We start from the raw sequence: 10,301 nt of genomic DNA, 5'->3' as shown, positions 1-10,301 counted from the left end.
TCGAACCGTACCGTGCCAAGCAGGCCCTAGTGGAAATGCGCCAAAAGTCATGTTTGCAGGGTTCATATACCTTCACAAGGTGGAATTAAAGCATTTATACGTCACTTTCAAGGTCCATTTCAATATTTCCCAGCACGTTAAACTTAATTAAGTTAAATATTTATACATATTCGAAATGATCCAAAATAATTCGCTTTTTTATCACATTAGTTAATTGTTGTTTATTTTCAAAACGCCCAATCTTAACGTCTTCACATTCTCTCATGTTTCATCCTGGAATAACGTAATACAAGAAAACTGTTCATTCAGATGGCTATTTGTTGTGAAACAAAGTAGTTACAATCTCAAACATTATCAAGTATTTAGCCTAAATTCCAGCACTTTTCAAATCTGAAACAAAAAGCAACATTAAAATTGGTCAGGTAAATGTTCCTTCCCCTGTTTTTGAAGGGTGTTTCTTTATACCAACACGCATCGTTTCGGAGAACACTGCACTGAATATGACGCGGCAAGTATAAACGCCTCCGCCGTTCGCGGAAGTTTGCGTGAGGTGGGCGGAGCCACTGTGATGACGTCATTATTGTTTGTGTGGCCCTCTGACACAATTCAGGTTTCTCATGTGGCCCCTTGTAAAAATTAATTGCCCACCCCTGATATGGAGAGTGTATTGATAAATATATTTTTGTTTTTTATATTAGTATGCTATCTAGTACATTGTAATATAAAATTGTAATATCTAGTACATGGTTAGAGTGCATCCATTCAGTTAAAGCTGTCTGATATACTGTATATTTCAATGTTATTTTAGTGTCACATCACTCCATTAGCCAAATATTGCTCACCAGGCTAGGGAATAGAAACTTGTGATACATGGATGTGTTGTTAATTTTATATATGTAGTTTAAAGTCTCCCATATGAGAGCAGCAGTGCGCTCAGTAGGTCTTTGGAAATTTTAAGTAATAATTTACTTTATTTAATTTATATGTTTGTTGCATTTTAAATAACACCAGCAAAAACACCTTGCTGTTAGTGATGGACAATCAGGGGACTGTACAAAAAAAACATGTATTTTTATCTGTATAAAAATTACAGATATCCATGGTATTGATTGTCAATAAAGGTTAGTTGCCAATGCACTGAATACTCTTCTTATGTATGTTAACTACCTGTGGATGCAGCCATTCTGAAGGATATCTCAAATGTAGGATTTGTCCTGTTGAGCACGATGTGGCATTCCACAGTTAGTAGGCAAAAGCAAAATACCATCCATCCATCCATTGTCATCCACTTTATCAGGGGGTTCGGGTCGCGGGGGCAGTAACCCAAGCAGAGAGGCCCAGGTTTCCCTCTCCCCAGCCACATCTTCTAGCTCCTCTGGGAGGATTACGATGTAATCTCTCCAGCGTGTCCTGGGTCTTCCCTGGGGTCTCCTCCCAGTTGGACATGCCTGGAGAACCTCCCTAGGGAGGGCCTCAAGTGGCATCTGGACCAGATGCCCGAACAACCTCAAATGGTTCCTCTCTACGTGGAGGAGCAGCAACTCTACTCCAAGCCTCTCCCGGATGACCGTGCTCTGTACCTTATCTCTAAGGGAGAGCCCAGACACCCTGCAGAGAAACTAATTTCGGCCGCTTGTATTCGCGATCTCATTCTTTCGGTCACTACACAGAGCTGGTGACCATAGGTAAGTCGGAACATAGATTGACCAGTATATCGAAAGCTTTGCCTTTTGGCTCAGCTCTCTCTTCACAACGGTCCGGTACAGTGTCCGCAATACTGCAGCCGCAGCACCGATCCGCCTGTCAATCTCTCGTTCCATCCTCCTCTGACTCATTAACAAAAACTCAAGATGCTTGAACTCCTCCACTTGAGGCAAGGACTCATTCCCGACCCAGATTAAAAAATTGCAAATAATACATTCACACATGTAGTGGCCATAAAATAATGTTAGGATAACACAGGTACTTTATTACATGAGAATGATGAGCAATGGAGATTGATTAGTATCAGTATTAATTGGTATTTGCATACTTCCCAAAATCCTGCAGCCACGTGCCCTTATTCTGATAAAATAGCAAATGGTCAAGACTGAGAAGGGCTAGATAAGCAGCAAGTGTCCATTTTAGGCTATCAGCATTTTTAGATATTTAGGTTAAAGGTGTGTTGAAAAGCTGCATAGAAGTTTGAATTTGTAGCCTCTATGCTGTGGTTCAACATGTTTTAAAAAGCACTCAAACTCAAAGTAAAATTACAGATCTTAAAACTTATAAATGATAAATAAAAACTTTGCAATTTAAGCATGACTACAGTAAGTGTAAAAAAATCTAAAAGTAATATTAGCAAAAGCAGTAGCGAACCGTGACCATTAAAAGTGGGCCTGCTCCCACCCCCCCCCCCCCTTCCTAATTAACTGCAATAAATTAAAAAACTCAGACAACAGTACAGCTTTAGAAAGGCAATAAACAATAATATATGTACTAGATAACTTCTTAAGCAAAATAAGGTTCACAGCTCCGTGTTCCCCGGGAGCGGAATATGTAAACAACGCGCACGAGGGCAACAAAGGACTGAATCGAAACTAGCTAGCGGTGGTATGCTAATGTCAGCTAGCGTCACCACAGCGGGCGGAAATTATCATACAGTTAAGCCCGCCCACTAAGAGGGAAGATATGATTGGTCAATTTTAACTGGTATTGCACTGAATTATCACTGTCAGGCCCTCTGTAAACGAACAGCGGGCATCACAGTGCTGATAGGGGGAGACAAAGGCTCACAGGCTTCCATTTAACCTCTCACCTTCAAACACAGATTGAATAATGACACGGTTGAATAATTTATTTGCTTATATTTCTGTAATTGTTTAGATGTCGATTGTCAAATTGTAAGTAGATTTTAAAAATTGGATAAATTATATACATTTATATTTTAAGAATATTTTAGGCCCTCTGAGAGGGCGTATACCTACATTGAATAAGAGTAAAACGGTGTCAGACATGTTTGTGTTGTATGAATTCATAAAGCAGCTTTGTAGCCAGATACAAATAACCACAATTTGCAACAAATATGTAACTGATTTAACCTTTTCAACTATTTTTGGAAGGCAGATTGGCATTTACTTTTGGTTTTTAAATCCCTGCATGGTTTGGCTCCTTGTTACCTTTCTGGCTTACTCTCTACATACACACCATCACGCTCACTTCGGTCTGCAGATGCTCACCTTCTATCCGTACGCACTGCAAAACTCAACACGTATGGTAGAAGAGCATTTAGTGTTGTTGGTCCTAAGTTATGGAACTCTGTCCCCCTCTATCTCCGCACATGTACATCCCTAACTACTTTTAAGAAGCTCTTAAAAACTTACCTTTTTAGTATTGCCTTCTTGAATATGTAGGTTCACATGTGTCCGTGTTTATGTATATGTGTGTCCCTTTTCTCATCTGCTGCTTCTTTCTAATGTTTTTAGTTATTTAATGATTTATTTTAAATTGTTGTGACTTATTCTAATCCTTCTTAGTTTATTTAATCTCTTGTTGCCTATTCCCTTGTAAAGTGTCCTTGTGTGTCTTGAAAGGCGCTTATAAATAAAATTCTATTATTATTATTATTATTATTTAGGAAGACCAAGTGCCTCAGCTTGTAGGGGTTGATCCGGTTTCTTCCGCTCTACATTTTCACTCTCTTGTTTGCTAGCACTGTGCACGCCCCATCCATCCCCCTCCCCTCCTTGCTTGGTGGTATAACCCTTTGATGATTGGTTCCTCTGCTTGTTGTTGTTCTCTGATTTGTTGAATGACAAGCCTTAGAAAAAAATGGCTCGGTCTTAGAGGGGAACCAGCTCTCGTCGTTCACTTAAAAGAGCCGGCTCTTTGAACCGGTTCATTCGTGATCGACACATCACTAGCACTTGCAAACAGTATCTGAAAACAGGAGGACACACCACAACACAACACAGAATATATGTCCTACTTACCTAACATCCGTTCTGAAGAGTGTAGTAGTTCTCCAAGAGTCACCAGAACACTGGTAGTAGCTGTGTTATCTTATCTTTCATATAAGTTTAATGATTCAATACTAAATAACAAATACTTATTATTTTAATTGTTAAAAACAATACAGAAAAAAATATTCTATTTCATAATACATACGTAATACATTCTATATTAATATACAAAAATACATGAAATACACAAGTTCTACATATTCTTAACAACTATGCACAGAAATATATATATTATATACACATTTAAATATCCTGTTCGTTTGTGTATGGAAATGTGCAGATGTAGTTCTCATTGGTAAGGCTAATGTATATGCATTTACATACTATTTCACTAGGAGCAACTGCAACGCAAGCAATTATTAATGAAGGAGCATACAGAAATGTGTGGCAGAATAAATCTTGAGCTCCCATTCTGCAAAAGGGGTACATCAACAGGACAGATGTCTTAACATTACAATGCATCTCTCTATGGCACCATCAGAAAAGGTTAAAATCTTAGTAACAACTCCAAATGTTTTATCGCTCAGAAGTACAACAGTGTCATTGGACCTCACTGGTCTTATATAATCTGTTGAGTGAATGACCTGACAATTCACAATAAGCCGACTATAAATGCTACATGTCATACCAACAGGCACATTGTGAATCATTTTCCTCAAGGCATCTTCTTCCCCAAGACTGAGTTGAGACAGAACAGCAGTACCAAGTAAACAAACATTACTAATTATGCATGAACTTTTTAGTTTGGCCGGTTCTGTCATGCTTCTACAAAAATCAAGTGTGTTTTCACTAATTGTATCAAGGCTGGCAAACACTGGAAGAGCTTTTAACATAATAAACTTAACTATTTGTAGTGGTGCTCCCTTTGCATTTTTTACAAACTTCACAAGTTTTCCATTGCCGTTTTCAAAGTTAAATGCTGAGTGTGCCCAAAGTGGCCCCCAGTTCTTAACACTCATTGACAAATGATTTAGCAAGTGCACATTAAATGTCATAGTCTTTTCCCCATACAACATCTGGAAACGAAAAACAAATTCAAGAAGTAGTAGGTCTGCTGCATTTACCTCAGCTTTTGAAATGGTGACACCCAGAAATAAATATATAGCTTGTACAAGTAAGGCAAAATTGCAAAGATATTTTGAGGGAAGAATACCTTTCAAACAAGATACTGAATAAAAAAGCAACCAAGCTCGCCATTCAGAAGCCTTCCAGTACTTCCTCTCATTAAGATTCCTGGGGAGCCTAGTGATATATTGAGGAGGCTTTATTTTAGACATTCGTGCATTTATTACATGTAAATTACCTGGAGAACCAATATAAAAATCATAACCAAATTCTTCAAACCACATTTTTGACAACTGTTTCGTCACACCAAGTAAAACACAATGCATATAATCTGGTACAAATCCATAAACAACATCAAAATATGGTAAATTGATAAATGGTGATAAGCCCTTAACTCCTCTAACAGATCTTCAACTTTTCAATGCCTCTTCCATGTCATGGCTCATTTCTGATGCAGTTCTGTCAGCATGTTGGACTTGACTTACAGGGTATCTTATTGCTCCACATATATATGCTCCTGGATGGTAGCAAAATCCACATCCATAATAACCATTAAACTGGGTGGTGTTCTGCATTAAGGGCCTAGCAACAGAGTCCACACAACAGCATAAGCCTACCACTTTACTTTTCATCAGTATATTGTTATTTAGCCATGTAATCCCATCTGTTGCCAATTTTTTTGCTTGCCCTTGCTTGCCCTACAAATGAAATATATTCGTGGCTCCCCTTTGCCATGCCAAAGACCCGCAAGTATCGTGTTTTTTTTACGCTCAGTAGGAGGAATTTCATTTATAGCTAGCTGTATTGGCCAAATTGATGTACTTGAGGCTTTATATAAAGGGCTTCCATCTGAATTGAAAACATATGAAAGGTTATATTTACTATGTAGAATTCCACCTGGCTGTGAGAGCTCTTTGTACATTTCACCATCATAAATGTCACAAAATTCTTTTTCTTGCATTTTTCTTGAAAATCTGTAATTAAGTGCATCTCTGAATTTTGGATTTTCAAGAAGTGATCGAATTTGTAAATCAACAGGAAGAGTTACAAAGCTCTGAGTTTTCAACTCTTGGGTACTTTTTGATTTTGGACACACACTATTTCCTTTGTGTTGTTTATGACACCCTAAATAAGAGTGACAGAATGTACAAAGAAAGTGAAGTTCTGTTCTTTGGTTGAAGTGTGTGAACACCCTATTTAGCATGTGTTTAGTTGGTGGCAATACAGTGGTACAAAAAAATGAAATGAATCAGGAACAAGCAATTTGTATGCTCAATATTGTGTATTTTGTCAAACAACACTCTGTTGAATCATAAAAAGCAGAGCATGACAGATTTTACATCACCACATACTTTAAATCCCCAAAATCAAAACCGTTTTTTGGTTTTTTTTTTTTACTTTTTTCTATATTAGAGGCTCTCATGGAGCCAACTTTATGGAAGTATAAGCCTGGACATGAATCAATATGTTGACCCAACTGTCTACTTCAGTTTGAATCCTGAATTATCATTTTGCTATATTTACACCTTGAGATAACTAGTGTTAAGCAGTGCCATGGTTCATTGTAATTCCCATTGTCACACGAACCAACCAAGGTGTTTCTATAGACAACCACAGGTCACTAATGGGCAAACCCGTTATGGAAATGATGTCTCATGCGGACACCGAAACCGATACCAAAATAGAAATGACAACGTAAAATCTTGTTGAGCACTTTCTGGTTTACCAATGCAGCTTTACGGTGCTTACTCTAGTGGTCACACATCCAAAGACCAACAGACCAATTGCATGCGAGTTTGGCTATACCATGTGATACCCACAAGCCGGTTCCAACCAGCCGGTAAACTTTGAAACAAAGTGAGACCAGATGGAAGTTTGCGATGTTATCCATCGCCATCGCTATAGCTGGATGTCTACGAAGCATTCTTGCTAACAACACGCTATTCATCTCAACGCTGCCGGGTAAAACTATGTAACTATGAGTTACTCTGCCGACCAGTTGATGAATCTCAACCATCTCTCTACACCATCATGCATAAACGTGATTAAACAGTTTGGTTTTCTCCGTCGCCCTCGCTATATCCACAGACAGGGTTGCAACTACATACTTTCTGAGGTGTATGCAAACATACCACCCCCACCCCCCACCAACTCGGCAAGAAAGTTTTTCTACTCCGGGACGAATTCCACTATACCAGCTCTATGGTCAGCTACACGAGCTGTCGCCTCTTGCTCACGTCATCAGAGCAACGTTTCCCACGGGACTAGTAGTTTGGGCGTCTCCATGGAAACACCTCTCCGGGGTCTGGGTGGAAAACGCGGAGTGAATTTAAGCCTGATTCGGCCACTGAAAATAGATTTTCCTTCTCTCAGCAGCAAAATTGAACTTTTAAATGTTCAATCACTTACAAATAAATCCTGCCTCATTCATGATCACATGTTGGATAAATGTCTGGATTATATGTGCATCACAGAGACCTGGCACCAACCAGACACTTTTTCCTCTCTGAATGAGAGCTGTCCTCCAGGATATAGGTACCTCCAGAAAGCCCGCAGTACAGGCCGTGGCGGCGGTCTGGCAGTCATCTACCGCTGTGAACTGGAGTTATCTCTGCAGCCACTACCTGAAATATCTTCATTTGAATGCCTTGCCTTCAAGTCTAAACACCTGTCATCTGTGCTATTCCTCCTCATCTACAGACCACCAAAATCAAACTCAGCTTTTATCCCTGAAATATCAAACCTTCTTACAACTTTCTGCTCATCCTCCACAGATGTTATCATTCTAGGAGACATGAATATTTATGTTGACAACCCCTCCTGCCATTCTGCTACTGAGTGTTATCATTCTAGGAGACTCATCTCCAGAACCATCTAACACACAACAACCTCTATGAAAAATTTCAGTCTGGTTTCCGCCCTGCTCACAGCACAGAGACTGCCCTTGTAAGAGTCACAAATGACCTCCTGATGTCCTCAGACTCTGGTTCCCCCTCCCTCCTCATTCTCCTGGACCTATCTGCTGCATTTGACACTGTCGACCATGACATCTTATTAAACCGGCTCCACTTCACCACTGGACTCACTGACACCGCCCTCAGTTGGTTCCGATCTTATCTCACAAACCGGACAGAATACATTTCCCTGGATTACTCCACATCAAACCCACACCCAGTCACTTGTGGTGTTCCCCAGGGGTCAGTTCTTGGCCCCATTCTCTTTATCCTTTACCTCCCTCCCCTTGGTCAACTCATCAGCCGTCATGGTCTATCATTCCACTGTTATGCCGATGACACGCAGCTCTACATCAACACCAGAGCTGCAGCCCCTCCCTCTCCATTGCCATCACCTCCGTCGCAACTTACCACTTGTCTGGAGGAGATAAAGGCTTGGATGGGGCACAACTTCCTACAACTCAACAACTCTAAGACCGAAGTTATTCTAGTCAGCACTCCTCATCAGATCAAATCATCATCAATAACCAGCATCACCTTCTCTGGCTCCAATATTACTCTTTCTTCAGTAGTCACAAACCTTGGCATAAAAATGGATCCCCAACTCACTTACGAATCCCACATCAACCATCTCTGTAAGACATCTTTCTATCACCTGCGAAACATCTCCAAACTTCGCCCCACTCTCTCTCTCTCAGATGCTGAAAAGCTTGTCCATGCGTTTATCTCCTCCAGACTGGACTACTGCAATTCACTTCTCATAGGGATCACTAGCAAGAGCCTGCAGAGGCTCCAATACATCCAGAACTCTGCAGCTAGGATCCTGATGAGAGTATGCAAACAGGAACACATCACCCCCATCCTCCACTCACTCCACTGGCTTCCTGTCTCCACCAGGACTGAATACAAGGTTTCCCTCCTCACCTTTTCAATGCGTACGTGGACATGCTCCCCCTTATCTCAAAGAACTTCTCATCCCACAAAAGTCAACCCACTCCTCCCGCTCCACTCATCTATACCTCCTCCATCTACCCAGAACCAGACTGAAGACCATGGGAGATAGGGCTTTCTCTGCTGTTGCCCCACGCTTATGGAATGCCCTCCCCGACCCCCTGAGGGCACCACAATCCATTGACTCTTTTAAAAGGGGCCTAAAGACGTTTATTTTTAGCAGAACAGATGGTTCACCCCTTTTTTAAAATATATACATTTAAAACTACTTATTTTTATTACTAATGACATATTTGTTTCTCCCTTTTTTAAGGGAGCCCTTTGAGCCCTGTGATGTAAAGGGCAATATAAATAAAATGTATTATTATTATTAATAACAAATAAGAGGTATTTAGACAAAGTAGACAGAGCTGTTTGTCAATGGTTGTATTGTACTGAAAAGTCACAAATATCTTACCTTTAATTATATAACATAATATTTAAAACAAATAAATAAAAACAGTCGAATACTGGGGAGATCTCTTTTAATGTGATAAAAAGTGAATTATTTTGACCATATGTGTATTTGTATAAATATGTACCTTAATTAAGCTGAAGGTGCTGAAAAATATTGAAATGGACCTTGAAAGTTCTGTACAAGTGCTTGAATTCTACCTTGTAAAGGTGTATGAACCCTGCAAACATAACTTAGCGCAAAACATAGCATGGAGAGTGGAACGCCCAAAGGAACACGACACGACGGCGTACAGGATCACTGCGATTGCATCATTTTTGCCGCGTGGGCCCTAACTTTATGGGTGGTGTAGCAGATTGCTCTTGTTACCACCAGCTGCAACAACTTTTGCTTGACAGCATTTGCAGTAAGTGACTGTTTGGTCCACGTCCGACCTTTAAAACCCTATGTGCTTCCTTACAACAGACACGGCTCCTTTCTTTGGCAAATGTTCCTTTGGGGCATCATCTTTTACTTCAATGTTTGGTAAAATTTCTGGTTCAGAACATCCCTCGTTTTCAGCAAGCTAGATTTGCGCTCTGTTGCATGTATGCTTAGCAGCACAGCAGTGTTAATTTTGACAGCAATTTTTGATTTTTGATCTTAGTGAACTTATTGAACAATATAACCCAGCACATTCATTTCGCTCGCAGGACGCAGGGTTATTAACTGTTCCTAGGATCAAAAAGATCACAGCAGGTGGAAGAGCCTTTTCTTTTAAAGCTCCACAATTGTGGAATAATCTTCCTGCCTCTATTTGGGACTCAGACACAGTCTCAATGTTTAAAACTTGATTAAAGACTCATCTGTTTAGTTTGGCCTTTGATTAATCTGTTA

The sequence above is a fragment of the Brachyhypopomus gauderio genome, chromosome 5, assembly GCF_052324685.1.
Source record: "Brachyhypopomus gauderio isolate BG-103 chromosome 5, BGAUD_0.2, whole genome shotgun sequence".
NCBI classification, from domain to species: Eukaryota; Metazoa; Chordata; class Actinopteri; order Gymnotiformes; family Hypopomidae; genus Brachyhypopomus; species Brachyhypopomus gauderio.
This window is presented reverse-complemented; position numbering follows the sequence as displayed.